The 16902-nt window shown below is 38.1% G+C and overlaps 1 pseudogene; it reads right to left on the bottom strand.

The window, feature by feature from the left end:
- Nucleotides 1–669: 669 nt before the first annotated feature.
- Nucleotides 670–16684, bottom strand: LOC140516981 (tubulin beta chain pseudogene; annotated as a pseudogene).
- Between the last annotated feature and the right edge of the window lie 218 nt (nt 16685–16902).

A 16902-nucleotide genomic window follows, 5' to 3' on the forward strand; every position in this document is an offset into this window, starting at 1 on the left:
CTTGTAGGTACTAATCAAGAAACCTACTTATTTCATCTATCTAGTTGGGAATTTTAATACGTTTTAATTTGCTGTATTTTTTTTTCACTTTTTGAAACACTATTACCACTATGTATGTTGCTTCACACTGCCATCTCAGCTTGACCTCGTTGCTTAAAATATCACATTTCTAATCCATATATACTCAAAGAAAATAATTTTACATAATTTTTCTGCAAATATATGTGGTTTATTCTATAAAGATAGTAAGTTACCTTATTGGCAAGAGGTGACCAACTTCTTTCTCAGTTTTCTAGAGTTAAGATTGGCTATAGAAGCCATTGAACCTAGTTCATAAGTCTTCAGAGTGTTATTTTTTATTGTCATCATTCAATCTGCTATCTTTCATCATTGTATGGGTGAATTCTTCTCATGCACTTCTCAATCTCCCTCTATCTATCTGTCTCTCTCTCTCTCTCTCTCTCTCTCTCTCTTTCTCCCTCTTTTAGCAAACCCCATTTACCATTATTTCTTTTAACAAAAATGGAGTATGGGTGTGGAGCCACGATGGAGGAGTGAGAGCAATGACTCACCTAAACTCTTAGAGAAACTCCTTCAGATACCTCTAAAAAGAGAATCTGACCAAATTTCGGAGTTGCAGAATCTAATAGGAGACAGACTGTGGCAGATTCAAAGGCCAGCACAATCTGGAAGGTCCACGGGAAGGATCTGTTCCGCGGGGTTGAGCCCACAGTGCAGAGCGCAGCTTGTCCAGGGCCCTGTGAAACCTGAGAAACCAGCAGGCAGAACCAGCAGAGCCTCAGCCCAGTGTTAGAGACCAGGAGAGCTGAGGATGTGAGAGCCACTGAGCACCAGATATCAGCCGCAGCAGCTCCTGAGACTTTCAGCCCGAAGATTAAACGTCTGTAAGTCACTTACTTGAACTTCCAGGAGCCAGGATGGCGGAAATGCTCTCTCCTCCCCGCTTGATGACCTGAAAGAACCATAAACTATTTCCCCCAAAAATCCTGGATCAGTGGGAAAAGCAGAGGGACCAAATAGTCTCATAACACCTAAGGCTAGGAGAATGTCTAAGGGGGAATTCCTCCTACTATGGCAGAGGCAAAGTGGAAGAAAAGGGGCCCCAGGGCAGAGGAAACTCACATTAGGGTCCAGGCAAACCTCATCACCAGGAGAGGAGATCCAGGAGGGGTGAAAACTCGCACGAAGATTTAGGCATGCCTCAGCACACCAGGGGAAATGGGAAGACAATAGGGCAGCTATGATCACTATCCCCTGAGCTTACCTTTGCCTCAGTTCAGCTGAGGAGATCTCCCGTGACAAAACCACCCCTCTCCCACACTTAACAAGGTAAGCCCAGGGCTGATCAGGGAAACAAAAACAAAACCTGCTCTTAGCTTTATCCCACAAGTCAGCTCAACACCAAGTTCTGCAGCTTCTAACTGGAAGAACCAGAAGTTACAACACACAACCACCAGCATGAACAAGAAAAAGCAAATGAAGGAAGAAAAAAACATAGAATCATTCTATGGAGACGAAGACCAAAACACAAATACCAAAGAGGTCAGTGTTGAGACTGAACTTCCATCTGAAACTTCAGTAGAAACTACGAACTGTTCGCATGCACAAACAGCTCTCCTGGAACAGCTGAGGAAGGAAACAGAAGAGAAAGGGGCCCATGATTTTAAAAGGACAAAAAATAATTCACTATTGAGAACATCTCTTTGAAAAGGAAAATTGAACGAACGGTAAAGGAAGTACAAAAATTAATTGGAGATAATAATTCCTTAAAAGGAACAGTTGGACAGATGGAAAAGGAAGCACAAAACCTAAATGGGAAAACTGGACAAATGGAAAAGGAAGGACAAAAATAAACCAGAGAAAATAACTCCTTAAAAGGAAAAATTGGACAGATGGAAAAGGAGATGCAAAAGTTAACTGAAGAAGACAATTTGATAAAGACTAGAATTTGGTAAGAAGAAACTAATGACTCTATGAGACAGCTAGGATCAGTCAAACAAAATCTGAAGAATGAAAAGATAGAAGAAAATGTAAAATATCTAACTTGAAAAACAACTGACCTAGAAAATAGGTCCAGGAGAGAAAAGTTAAGAATTATTGGTCAGCCAGAAAACCACGATAAGGAAAAGAGCCTGGACAATATCTTCCAGGTAATCATCAAGGAAAACTTCCCAGAAGAGCTAGCTTTAGAGGGCAACATGGTCATTGAAAGAATCCACCGTTCACCTCCCGACAGGGATCCCACACTCAAAACCCCAAGAAATGTCGTTGCCAAATTCGAGAAATATTAAGTGAAGGGGAAAATACTACAGATAGCCAGAAAAAAATCATTTAAATATCAAGGAGCTACAGTAAGGATCACACAGGACCATGCAGCTTCCGCATTAAAAGACTGAAGGAACTGGAATCCAATATTGTATAAGGCAAAGGAGTTGGGAATACAACCAAGGATCAACTACCCAGCAAAGTTCAGCATAACATTTTAGGCAAGGAGATCGTCATTCAACGAAGTAAAGGATTTCCAGACCTTCCTGAAAAAAACGCCTAAAAGAAAATTGGATCTTCAAACGCAGGTCTCAAGAGAGGCATAAAAAGTTAATCAGGGTGGGGGGGCCGGGACAGAACAAACAAACAAAAAACTTGTTACTCAATTTGGGCAAACTGTTTACTTCCCTATAAGGGAAGATGATACCTGTTAATCTTGAGAATTCTGCATCTGTTACGAAATATAAAAGGGATATACATAGAGGCAATGGGTATAAAGTAAATGATGTTACGTTAAAAAATGATTTAAGTATGTGAAGGGATTGTAACAGGAGGTGTGAAAAGGAGGAAGCAGAAAATGGTAAATTACATCACAGGAAGAAGTACAAAATTATAGTAGAGAGAAAGAGGGGAGGGAGATGAGGATTAGTTGAGAGGTACTCTCATCTGAGTTGGCTCAAGGAGGGAACAACAAACTTAAGTACATAATCCTAACCAGCTCTACAGACAGTAGAAGGAAATGGGAGAAGAAAGGGAAGGGAAGCTAAAAAGGAGGAAAGAAGCAGTAAGGGTAAAGGGGAGTAAAAGGGAGGGCATCTAAAAGAAGGAAGGGAAGGCTGCAGGAGGTGGTGGTAAAAAGTGAAAACTGTTGAGGAGGGGAAGGGAGACAGGAGAGATAAAAGCACAAATGGTGGGGAAAAGGATGGAGGGAAATACACAGATTGTAATCAAAATTGTGAATGTGAATGGAAGGAACTCTCTCATAAAACCGAGATGGAAAGCAGAATGGATTAAAAGCCAGAATCCAACAATATGTTGTCTAGAAGAAACACATTTGAAACTGGGGAATACACACAGGATAAAAGTCAAAGGTTGGAGCAGAATATATTGTACTTCAGCTGATGGAAGAAAAACAGGAGTAGCAATCCTAATCTCAGACAAAGCAAAAACAGAAATAGATCTAATCAAAGAGATAAGGACGGAAAATACATCCTTCTAAAAAGCACCATAGACAATGAAGCAATATCATCATTAATCATGTATGCTGCAAGTGGTGTAGCGCATTTAGGATTCTTAGAAGGGAGGCCGGGGGAGTTGAAAGAAGAAATTGACAGCAAAACTCTACTAGTGGGGGACCTTAGCCTCCTCCTCTCTGAACTTGATAAATCTAACCTCAAATAAACAACAAAGAGTTTAAGGAGGTAAATAAAACTCTGGATAAGGTAGATATGATAGATCTCTGGAGAAAACTGAATGAGAAGAGAAGATTAGAATAGATTTTTCTCAGTGGTACATGGCACATGTACAAATATTGACCATGTACTAGGACATAAAAGCCTCACAATCCAGTATAGAAAGGCAGAGATAATCAATGCATCCTTCTCAGTTCATAATGCAATAAAAGGTATATGTAATAAAAGGTCATGGAAAGAAAAAACAAAAATCAATGGGAAAATCAAAAATCTAATCCTAAAGAAGGAGTGAGTTAAACAATAAATCATTAAAACTATCAACAACTTCATTCAAGAGAATGAAAATAACGAGACAACCTACCAAATGTTATGGGATACTGTAAAAGCAGTTCTTAGGGGAAGTTTTATATCTTTGAAGGCCTCCATAAATGAAATGGAGAAAGAGGAGATTAATGATTTTCGCATGCAGCTGAAAAAGCTAGAAAAAAAAATAAACTGAAAATTCAAAAGTAAATAAGAAATTAGGAATAATGAAAACCAAAGGAGATATTAATCAAATTGAAATTAAGAAAACTATTGAATTAATAAATAAAATGAAAAGTTGGAATTATGAAAAAACTAACAAAATTGATAAACCTTTGGTCAATTTGATTTAAAAAAATGAAAGAAGAAAATCAAATTACTAATATCAAAAATGAAAGGAGGGAACTCACCTCCAATGAGGAGGAAATTAGAACAATAATTAGAAATTACTTTGCCCAACGTTTCCCAACAAACACGATAATCTAAATGAGATGAATGAGTATTTTCAAAAATACAAATTGTTCACATTAAGAAGGAAGAGGAAGTCCAATACTTAAACAACCCCGTCTCAGAAAGAGAAATTGAAGAAGCCAACAATGAATTCTCTAGGAAAATATCTCCAGGGACAGATGGATTTGCAAGTGATTTCTATCAATCATTTAAAAACAGTTATTTCCAATTCTACACAGACCATTTTTGAAAATTGGGGAAGACGGAGTCCTCCCAAATTCTTTCTGTGATACAAATATGATTTTGATTCCTACATTAGGAAAAGACAAAACAGAGAAAGAAAACTATGTACCAATTTCTCTAATGAATATAGATGCAAACATTTTAAATTAGATTTCAGCAAAACAAATACATCATCTTATCAGGAGAATAACACATTTGATCAAGTTGGATTCATACCCGGAATGCAGGGCTGGTTCAATATTAGGAAAACTATTAGTATTATCGATCACATCAACAACAAAATGAAACAAACTACATGATTATCTCAAGAGATGTGGAAAAAGCTTTTGAGAAAATGCGACGCCCATTCCTATTAAAAACACTGGAGAACATAGGAATAAAGGGAACTTTCCATAAAATAATAAGCAGTATCTACCTAAAACCTTCAGGAAGCATTATATGCAATGGAGATGAGCTAGATATATTTCCAGTAAAATAAGTGATGAAACAATGATGTCCATTATCACCACTATTATTCAGTATGGTACTAGAAATGTTAGCTGTAGCAGTTAGAAAAGATAAAGAAATTGAAGGAATAAGAATAGCCAAAGAAGAAACTAAGTTATCACTCTTTGCAGATGATATGGTGATATACTAAGAGAATTCCAGAGATTCAAGTAAAGAACTACTTGAAATAAGAAACAACTTTGGCAAAGTTGCAGGTTAAAAAATAAACCCTCATAAACCTTCTGCATTCCTATACATTAAAGTACAACAGCAAGAGATCGAAAGAGAAATCCCATTTAGAGCTACGATAGGCACTATAAAATACTTGGAAGTTTACACGCCAAAAAAAACAAACCCAGGGATTATATGAGCACAATTACAAGACACGTTTTGCACAAATAAAGTCAGATTTAAGTAAGTGGAAAAACCTCAGTTGTTCATGGGTAGGCTGACCTAATATACTTAAAATGACAATTCTACCTAAATTAATTGACTTATTTAGTGCCATAGCAATTAAACTATCAGATACTTATTTTTTATGGAGCTGAATAAAATAATATCAAGATTCATCTAAAAGAACAAAATATCCAAAATATCAAAGGGACTAATGAAAAGAAATGCGAGGGAAGGTGGCCTAGCGCTACCAGATCTCAAATTGTATTATAAAGCAAATTATCAGAACCACTTGGTACTGGCTAAGAAACAGAAGGGTAGACAAGCAGAATAGACTAGGCACTCAAGACACAGTAGGCAGGGAACATAGGAACCTTCTGTTTGACAAACCCAAGGACCCCAGCTTCTGGGATAAGAACTCACTGTTCGACAAAAATTGCTGGGAAAACTAGATAACAGTGTGGCGGAAACAAGGCATAGACCCATGCCTGAAAGCATACACAAGGATGAGGTCCAAGTCGATACATGATCTAGGTATAAAGATTGATGCTGTGAACAAACTGGAGGAGCAAGGAATAGTGTACTTATCAGATTTATGGAGAAGGGAAAAATTTTTGACTAAAGAAGAGATAGAAAGCCATTATGAAATGAAAGATGAATAATTTTGATTACGTTAAACTGAAAAGTGTTTGCACAACCAAACCCAATGCAACTAAAATTCAGGATGTAGTAAATTGGGAAAGAATTTCTACAATTAATCTCGGGGATAAAGGCCTCATTTTTAGGATATATAGAGAACTGAGTCAAATGTACAACAATACAAGTCATTCCCCAATTGATAAATGGTCAAAGGATATGAATAGCCAGTTTTCAGAGGAACAAATTAAAGATATGAAAAAATTTCATTCATATGAAAAAATGCTCTAAAGTACTTAGAGATGCAAATCAAAACCACTCTGAGGTGCCACATCACACCTATTAGATTGGTAAACATGACAGAACAGGAAAATGATAAATGTTGGAGAGGATGTGGGAGAGTTGGAACACTAATTCATTGTTGGTGGAGCTGTGAGCTCATCCAACCATTATGGAGAGCTGTTTTAAACTATGTCCAAAGGACTAAAATAATGTTCATAGCCTTTGACCCAGAAATATCGCTTCTAGGACTCTACACCCAAGAGGTCATAAAAAAGAGAAAGGGTCCCATATGTACAAAAATATTTATAGCAGCACACTTTGTACTTGCCAAGAACTGGAAATCAAGGGGATGCCCATCAATTGGAGAATGGCTGAATAAATTATGGTATATGAATATAACGGAGTACAATTGCACCACAAGAAAATGATGGACAACAAGATTTCAGAGAGGCCTGGAGGGATTTATATTATCTGATGCTGAGAGAAAGGAGCCGAACACGGAGAACTTTGTGCACAGCAACGACTCCAGTGTGCGACAGTTTTTTCTGGTAGACTTGGAACTTTGTAACAACGCAAGAACTTAAAAAATTCGTAATTGTCTTCTAAGGCAAAGTGCCTCCGACACTCAAAGAAAGAACTATGGAATTCATTAGCAGACTGTACCAGATCGTGTGTGTGTGTGTGTGTGTGTGTGTGTGTGTGTGTATTATGTTTTGATTTGTGATTTGATTTCTTCCATTTATTTTAGTTCATCTACATAGCATGACTATAGTGAAAATGTTTTCAATAGGAAAGTGTGCGTAGATCCTATGTAGAATCGTATACCATCTTGCAGAGGGAGGGGGGTGGGGGGGATAGGTAGGGGGGAAAATATCTAAGTTTTATGGTAGAGATTATAGAGTATCAATATAAATAAATAAATAAATTTTAAAAAATCAGCAATTATTTTGCAGTCAGCATCCACAAACCTCTTTTCAGTTATCTTCAAGTGCTGATTCACTGGCCCCTTCTGACTCTCACCAAGTGCTTGAGCTTTGACCATTTGTTCTTGACATGGCTCCCTGGTTACTCACAGTTGTTCTTCTGACCCTTAATAGATTTCTAAGAGGGTCCATTCAACTTCGTCTGTGACTCTCATGAAGTTTTCATTTTAACTAAAACGTTCCCCTTCACTCTTTTCCTAACCAGGCTTTAGTATTTGATTCAGTCAAAATAATAATTAGACCAATGGATATGACATTTTCTGACATAGCCTGTCACATTGCAAATTATGGACAAATTTGATAGTATTTCAAAGTTTCGTTGTCAGTCCTTGAATGTGCATGCTATGAAATAGGTAACAAATGTTTATATTAGGGAAATGAATTTCTGAAAACAAAGTATTTAACACAAGGCAGCATAATGGTAAATAAAATTGTAACATAATAATTTCAGAAATTCATAAACTTTTGTTCGTCTCAGAAAGTACTAGGCGTTTTATTTGAAAATAAGCCAAAACACAAAGGTTTTTCTCAAAGGTTTAATTGGTATTTTGCTATCAGAATGGAATGAAATATGAAGAGAATTGAAGTCTGTGATTTATCTTTAGAAGTGTTTGTCTAGTTACATGGCCAAAAATTATATTGAACCTAGATACAACCTTAACTACATAGCTGAAAAACTTCTGTTTCACCCACCCCCAGAAAAAATTAAACAGGCATAATTTCACTATAATGTAGGAAAATAAAATTCATGGAGAACAAAAGATTCACAAAAGGACTCAGAAAAATATAATTGATATTTTAGGTATTCTTATTCATTGAAACAAAAGAGTTGTGGAAGATAATAAAATGTGTTGTCTCTGTCAAAACACATGACTATGATCACCAAGGTAGGAATTTTTAGTGCTTCCTAGGGAACCACTTTCTTCCCCCAAAAAACTAAAGATAAGGGTTTATGGAAATGGTTTTGTATTTCATGCCAAAGATTGAGGGTATGGCTTGGTTGCAAAGAAACAATTGAACTAATTTTGGAGAGCACTTTGTAACTCTATTAGATACTACCTTGGTATTCCTGTGACCATTTTGAAGTAGAAATTTTGACTGTCCAGGCCACTCATTAATCTCTTTACTCCAGACAGTGGGAAGAGAAGTAAAGCAATTAAAATGGATAATTCCTAAAAAGTGTTCTAATAGTTATTCTCAGAAAAACCAAAGGAATTTTTTAAAAAATAAAATAATGCTATATCTCTGATCATAGGCAAGTCACTTAATTTTAAGGTTGTAATCAGTCACTTTAACATGTTTTTAAAAAATCATTGGACTGGCAGAACCAAGATGTATCACCACAGACTTGCTAGAGCTTTGCCCCCATGCCCCCTCTAATACATGTAAAAATCACTCTAAACAAATTCCGTAGCTGAGGAACCCATCAAATGACAGAGTGAAGCAAATCACCAGCCCAAGACAGCTTGAAAGTTCGCTAAGAAGTGTCTATCATGCCACGGTGGGACCAGAGCACACCGCAGTGTGAGTCATGGCAGCACAGACAGAACTTGAGCAGGACTTGGGGGGACTGAATCTCTGCCATAGTGACAGTTTCCAGACTTCACGACCCCAAAACACTAAGAACAAATTGGAAAGTCTATGGGAAAAAAAAACCTGCGGGACCAGTGTGACCGTATAGAACATATTGCAAGCAGCCAGAAACAATTCAGGTATTATGGAAATGAAATCAGAATAACACAAGATCTATCAGATTCTACATTAAGGGATCGTAGGTCTGGGAATATGACATTCCAGGGGTCAAAGGAGCTAGGATTTAAACCAAGAATCAGCTACCCAGCAAAACTGAGTATAATACTTCAGGGGGAAAAATGATCATTCAATGAAATAGAGAACTTTCAAGAATTGTTGATGAAAAGACCGTTGGTGAATAAAAAAAATGACTTACAAACACAAGAAACAAGAGAAGCATGAAAAGGTAAACAGGAAATAGAAATCATAAGGAACTTACTGAAGTTGCTCTGTTTACATTCTTAGAATGAAAAATTATATTTGAAACTCTTAAAATTTTCACAGTATATAAACTACTGAAGGGATTAGACACATATTGCCAGAGGGCACAGGGTAAGTTGAATAGGTAGAGATGATATCTAAAAAAAATAAAATTAAGGAATGGGAGAGGAATATATTGGGAGAAGAAAGAGAGAAATAGAATGTGGCAAATTATGTCACATAAAAGACACAAGAAAAAACATTTACACTGAAGGAGAAAAGGGGCAAGTGAGAGAGAAAGAGTGAACCTTACTCTCATCACTTTTGGTTTAAGGAGGGATTAACATGCAAACTTAATTTGGTATGAAATCTATCTTGTACTACAGGAGATTAAGGGAGAAGGAGATAAATGAGGTGTAGGGATGTTATAGAATGGAGGGCAAAAGGGAGAAAGGGGTAATTAGAATTAAACACTTTAGAGGTGGGATAGGGTCAAAAGAGAGAATAGAATAAATGGGGGCAGAACAGAATGGAGGGAAACATAAATATTCTTTCAAAATATGACTGTAAGGTATAACTTATATTGAATTGCTTGCCTTCTCAATGAGAGTGCGTAGAGAGGGAGGACAGGAGAGTAGTTGGAATTCAAAGTTTTAAAAACAAATGGTAAAGATTGTCTTTACATGCAACTGGGAATTCAGATACACAGGTAGTGAGGTATAGAAATTTATCTAGTCCTACAAGAAAATAGAGGGGATAGGGATAGGAGAAGGGAAGAAGGGAAAGCAGACAATGGGAAGTGTTAATCAGAATGCACACTGTCTTGGGGTGGACGAGGGGAGAGATGGGGAGAAAATTTGGAACTCAAAATCTTGTGGAAGTATTGGTTGAAGATTAAAATAGGTAAATAATACTTTAAAAGGCATCCATAAATTAACATGAAATAAAAGAGTATTAAAAATAAATCACTGGGATTGCAGGCAGGATGGCAGTGTGGAAGGATGGACCTACTCTTAACTGCACCCTGAAAGCCCATAAAATACCTGTAAAAATGATTCTAAAGAAATTCTAGAACAGTAGAAACCATAAAATGACAGAGTGAAAGAGATTTCCAGCTCAAGGCAGCCTGGGAGACCGACAGGAAAGGTCTATGACACTGGGCTCGGAGCAGAGTGCAGCTCAACCTTGGCCCCATGGTGTGGCAGGAAAGGGAGAAGTGCAGGCTTCAGGGCATCAACACCAGCTGCTGCAGTTCCCAGATCCCTCAACCCCCAAATGCCAGAGACAGCTTCAAAGGTCAATGAGAAAGTTCTTTCCCTGAGTTAGAAGGGAGAAAGGTCCAGTTCTAGCCTTGGGCCCAGGGCAGCAGAAGTCATTGTGGCACAGCGTCCATTTTTGGACAGTCAGCCTAAAGACCCTGGGGGAATTGAATCGCTTATCTGGATCTCCACATTGAGCGGTGGCCTGAGGGGAAGAAGAGTGCTGGCATGCTGGAGGTTGAGGCAATTGTGGAAATGGAACCCTGCTAGCAGATCCTGGGCAGAAAAGCCTGTGATTGTTCTCACACCAGAGCCCAGGCCAGTAGAACAGTCAACTGATATCCCTTGATTCTGTCACCTTGGAGGAACTAAAAATTTACCCTTCACTTGACAAAGAACTCAAAAGTCAGGTAACTGGCCGGGAAAATACTCATAAAAAGGGAAAAATAAGACTGTAGAAGGCTACTTTCTTAGTGAACAGCTATTTTTCTCCATCCTTTCAGTTAAGAAAGAACAATACATACTATTAGAGGAAGGTATCAAAGTCAAGACTTCTTTATCCAAATCCTTCAAAATAAATTTGCAAGGCTTTTGGGCCATGGAAGAGCTCAAAAAATATTTTGAAAATCAAATAAGAGCGTTGGAGGAAAAATTGGGAAGAGAAAGGAGAGTGATTCAAGAAAATTATGAAAAGCGAGTCAACAGCTTGCTAAAGGAGAAAAAAAGTTCTGAAGAACAGAATACCTTTAACAATAGACTAACTCAAATGATAAAAGAGGTTGAGAAAGCCAATGAGGAGAAAAATGGTTTAAAAAACAGAATTATCCAAATGGAAAAGGAAGTTCAAAAACCCACTGAAGAGAGTAGTTCTTTGAAAATTAGAATGGAGAAGAGGGGAGCTAATGACTTTATAAGAAATAAAGAAATTACAAAAAAAAAAAAACCGAAAAGACCGAAAAAATTGAAGACAATGTGAAATATCTCACTGGAGAAACAACTGACCTGGAAAATAGATCCAGGAGACACAATTTAAAAATTATGGAGCTACATGAAAAGTATGATGAAAAAAAGAGCCCAGACATCGCCTTTCATGAAATTATCAAGTAAAACTGCCCTGTTATTGTAGAAGCAGAGGATAATATAAATGTTGAAAGAATCCACCAATCATCTCTTCAAAGACATCCAAAAAGAAAAACTACTAGGAATATTGTAGCGATACTCCAGAATTGCCAGGTCAAGGAGTAAATATTACAAACAGCCAGAAATCAACAATTCGAGTATTGTGGAAATACAACCAGGATAACAGAAGATCTAATATCTTATACATTAAGGGATCAAAGGGCTTCGAATATGATATTCCAAAAGTCAAAGAAAGTAGGATCAAATATAAGAATTACCTACGCAGCAAAACTGAGTATAATACTTCAGGGGGAAAAAAAGATCATTCAACGAAATAGAGGACTTTCATGCCTTTTTGGTGAAAAGACCAGAGGTGAATAGAAAATTTGACTTTCAGATACAAGAATCAAGAGAAGCAAGAAGAGGCAATCAGGAAAGAGAAATCATAAGGGGCTTACTAAAGTCGAACACTTTACATTCCTACGTGGAAAAATCATATTTGTAACTCTGGAGACTTTGCCAGTATTTGTGTAGTTGGAGTGATTAGAAACATATAGACAGAGGGCACAGGTTGAGTTGAATAAGAAGGAATGATATCTGAAAAATAAAATGAAGGTGTGAGAGAGGAATATATTGGGAGGAGGAAGGCAGAAATGGAATGGGGTAAATTATCTCTCACAAAAGAGGCAAGAAAAAGTTTTTCCAATGGAAAGGAAAAGGGGGGAGGTGAGAGGGAAAGAGTGAACCTTACTCTCTTCCTATTTGGTTTAAGGAGGGAATAACATGCACACTTAATCTGGTATGAAAATCTATCTTGCACTACAGGAAAGTAAGGGACAAGGAGATAAATGGAGTATAGGGGGGATGGTAGAAAGAGGGGCAGATTGGGGGAAGGGGTATTGAGAATGCATGGTGTCTTGGGTTGGGAGGTGGGGAGAGATGGGGAAAAATTTGAACTCAAAATCTTGTGGAAATGAATGTTGAAAACTAAAATAAATTAATTTAAATTAAACAAAAGAAAAATAACACTAATTAGGTATTTGGATCTTTGTAGGGCTTAAACAACACCACAAATGCTTAAGATTGATTTGGGCTAAGAAATCTTTATTGTCAAAGGCAAGTGGACAAGAAATTTTAAGCACCTACTATATTTCAGGCAATATGACAGTATTTTTATGACAATAACTTTACAAATTTTAAATCATTTTGACCATAGCAAATGTAGTAATTGGGTGCTATCATTATCCATATTTGATAGATGAGGAAACTAAGGACGATATATGTTAAGTGATTGTCCCAGGGTGATACGGATAATAAATGTCTTAGGCCACATTTGAACTCACACGTTTCTAGCTTCAGATACTCTGTGCCCTGCATTAAACACCCACAAAATCAGCAGTTTTGATTTTCGTTCAGCATTCCTATTTTGTTAATATTTTCTTTATTTCCATTAATAATTTTGACATAAGATGTCATATATTTTTATATTTTCCTATTTCTATTTGTAATTTTGGCATAAAGTAGGCAACTAGGTGGAACACTGGAAAGAGTAACATACCTGATGTCAGGAAGATCTGAACTAAAATCTTGTCTCTGACATTTACTAACTGTGTGATTCTGGAAAGTCACAAAATGGCTGTTTCCCACAGCTGTCATAGTTGTAAAAAGGAAATAATAGTAATAGTATCACCTAACTCCTAGGTTTTTCATTATAATGATATAATACTTGAAAAGCACTTAGTTCAATGTCTTCCTCTTAGTATTATAAAAAATATTATTGCTGTTTAATTATAGTCATAATTGTTGTTACTATTATTGTGTATTATAATTTTTATTATTTTCTGTAATTTTATTAAGCAACTAATCATGACTTGTGTCTTTCTTTAACTGGACAACATAAATAGTTCATTTTTATTTTATAACTATTTTTTCCTTTCCTTGTTAACTATATTTAAGATAAAATTAATGACATTTAATAAAGGTAGGACTCATGACAAATTGATTAATGAATTAGAAAGATGTTGTCATTATAATGTTATAATTCTTATAAAAAATAAGAAAATATCAAAATATAACCCTTCATTGAGTTAGAATCTGGAATGTGAATCAATAGGGAAAAATAGTAGCTCATGGAGAGTTGAATGATGATCCCATCTACATATAAGAAAGGTCAGGTTTCCAATTCCACTTTATGATTTGAGAGCAGTCTGTACACAACAGGAGTTCTTGATCATGAAGGATATGTTTTCTATTTCTGATAGATGTATTCCTGAAACTTCCATTTTCCTCAAAACACATCTGACTGATTATCTCACTCTTTCCTATAGTCCTTTAAACACTGAAGTTTGCCCCCTTACAAAGTACATAATAAAACTAAATAAGAAAGCATCCTTGACCTCTATTTTTGTAACACAATTCCCTACTCTTGGGACTTGGAGGAGATAGCAGAGCAAAGTCCCAAGATCTCTTGTAACTGTATAGAACACCATGCCGACATTCTAAAGTAGGCAAAAAGAACTCCTGTTCGATATTTTTCCTGACCCACTGAGTCCAGTTGTGTGTGGCTTCTCACAGTCCTTGCAATCAAAGTTTAAATAAATGTTGAGAAAACACTTACATGCTTCACATGTATAGTTTTATGCCATCCCCCCTTTTTGCATTCTCCACTCTACTATTTCACCCAAGTAAATTCTTTGTTGACATGAATTTCCTAGTATGAGTCTTTTTTGGATATTTTTTCCTCATTTCCTGTTTATTTGGGGGTTTGGGAGCGTCGCCTTTTCGATATGAAAAAGGCAGCAAGTTCAACACAAAACACAAACCTAGGAAGTGGGAGGGGGAAGAGCCCAAGATAGAAATTGCAGAAGTGGAAAAGATGAGAGAAACTGAAGGAAAGATTTTATGATGGGAAAGGAAATGTCTTGTTGCAACTTCTCCCTTCTTTTGGAGGGAATTGACTTTTGGGGGGAGTGGAAGAAACGTCAAATCCTCCCCAAATGAGGGAGTTTTGAGAGTTTAAACAACTCTCACTTCTCAGACTGGGAAGGGTGAGTGGATCCCAAAATGAGGGGAGGAAAAAGAGTTGAGGGGGGAAGCCCACCTGGCAGAGTGAGGCACAGACCCCTCCAAAGTAAAATGACCACTTGGGAGAGAAACCAAAACTGGCGGGGGGAATAATACTGTCAACACTTCCCTCAGAACTGGGGTAGAAAGGGAAAGAAATAAAGGGAGGGGGCACCTGGAGATATGACAAGTTGGGGAGTATCTGGAGATGGTAGTTACACTAGAAAGCCTGGCTCCCCCAAAGGGACTTTCATGAAATGGAACACTCCATTTCCTCCCTTCCCCTCTAACACCCACCAAGAGAACTCTCTCCACCAGGAATATAACATTTTGTTCCCCTTCTTCATCAATGGAAGCCAAATAGTCCTGGACCTTTCCTCTTGGTCATCATTTTAGTTCAGGGCACTTAGGGGGCACAAAGGCCCCTAAACTGAAGCTCTGGGTTGGAGACATTTTGCTTCTTGGAGAGAAATCTGAGAGTGGGGAGGAAAGAGTATATTACTGGGGTGACAAGTCATAAGGAAGGAAAAACAGGACAGAGAGCTCAGCACCCACAAAGAAGAGAAAAATAGGATGGAGGCAAAAAAAAATGCTAACCTTGGAGGAAAAGAGTGATGGGGAAAGAATATTGGGAGAAATGAGAAGACTTGAGGTGGCAGAGTATATCCCATAGGCCTCCTCCTCTGCCTCCTCACTGAAATCCTCCTCCTCTTCAGCAGTGGCATCCTGGTACTGTTGGCACTTAGAAACGAGATCATTCATCTTGCTCTCAGCCTCGGTGAACTCTATCTCGTCCATCCCTTGCCCTGTGTACCAGTGGAGGAAGGCGTTCCAGTGGAACATGGAAGAGAACTGCTCTGAGATGCGCTTGAAGAGCTTCTGAATGGCAGTGCTGTTGCCAATGAAGGTGACAGACATCTGGAGCCCACGGGGTGGGATATCACAGAGCGCGGTCTTGACGTTGTTGGGGATCCACTCAACATAATAGCTACTATTTTTGCTTTGCACATTGAGCATTTGTTCGTCCACCTCCTTCATGGACATTCAACCACGGAAAACATCAGCAATGGTGAGATATCGCCCATGACAAGGATCGCATGCTGCCTTCATGTTCTTGGCATCAAAGACTTGCTGGGTGGGATCAGGCACAGTTAGGGTACGGTACCGCTGGCTCCCACGACTGGTGAGGGGGACAAAACTAGGCATGAAGAAGTGGAGTCAAGGGAAAGGACCATGTTTACGGCCAGCTTGCGGAGGTCAGCATTGAGTTGGCCATGAAAGCAAAAGCGAAGTCTACCACTCATGGTAGTAGACACTAGATGTTTAAGGTCACCAGAGTTTGGTGTGGTCAGCTTGAGGGTTTGGAAGCAGATATCATAGAATGCTTCATTATCAATGCACTAGGTTTCATCTGTGTTTTCTACGAACTGGTGGACAGAGAGTGTGGCATTGTAGGGCTCAACCACGGTATCTGAGACTTTGGGTGTTTGAACCACACTAAACGTATTCATGATTTGGTCAGGGTACTCTTTTCGGATCTTGCTGATGAGTAGGGTACCCATCCCTGAGCCTGTGAGTGGGTTAGCTGAAAGCCTTGCAGGCAATCACAGCCCTCTGCCTCCTTTCGTACCACGTCCAAGACTGAATCCACTGGCTCTGCCCCCTCAGTACCGTGGTCTTTGACCCAATTATTGCCTGTCCCGTATTGGCCAAAACCTAAGTTGTCTGGCCTGACTATCTGGCCAAAAGGTCCAGAACGAACAGAATATATAAACATGCTAAGAAGATTGCCTCTATCCTAAAGATCTCATAGTCTCATCGTGTAAAGAGGGAAGAAGCAAGTAAAAATGGGATAAAACTTTACAGTTAAATTACCCAATTGGTTGAGTGGTATACAGGACAAACCTTAGGCAATAGGGTGCTGGACTCAGATCCAGAAAGAGAAGACAGAGAAACTGCCTCAGACACCTACTAGCGTCATTTCACCTCCCTCAG

The sequence above is a fragment of the Notamacropus eugenii genome, assembly GCF_028372415.1.
Source record: "Notamacropus eugenii isolate mMacEug1 chromosome Y unlocalized genomic scaffold, mMacEug1.pri_v2 SUPER_Y_unloc_12, whole genome shotgun sequence".
NCBI lineage: Eukaryota > Metazoa > Chordata > Mammalia > Diprotodontia > Macropodidae > Notamacropus > Notamacropus eugenii.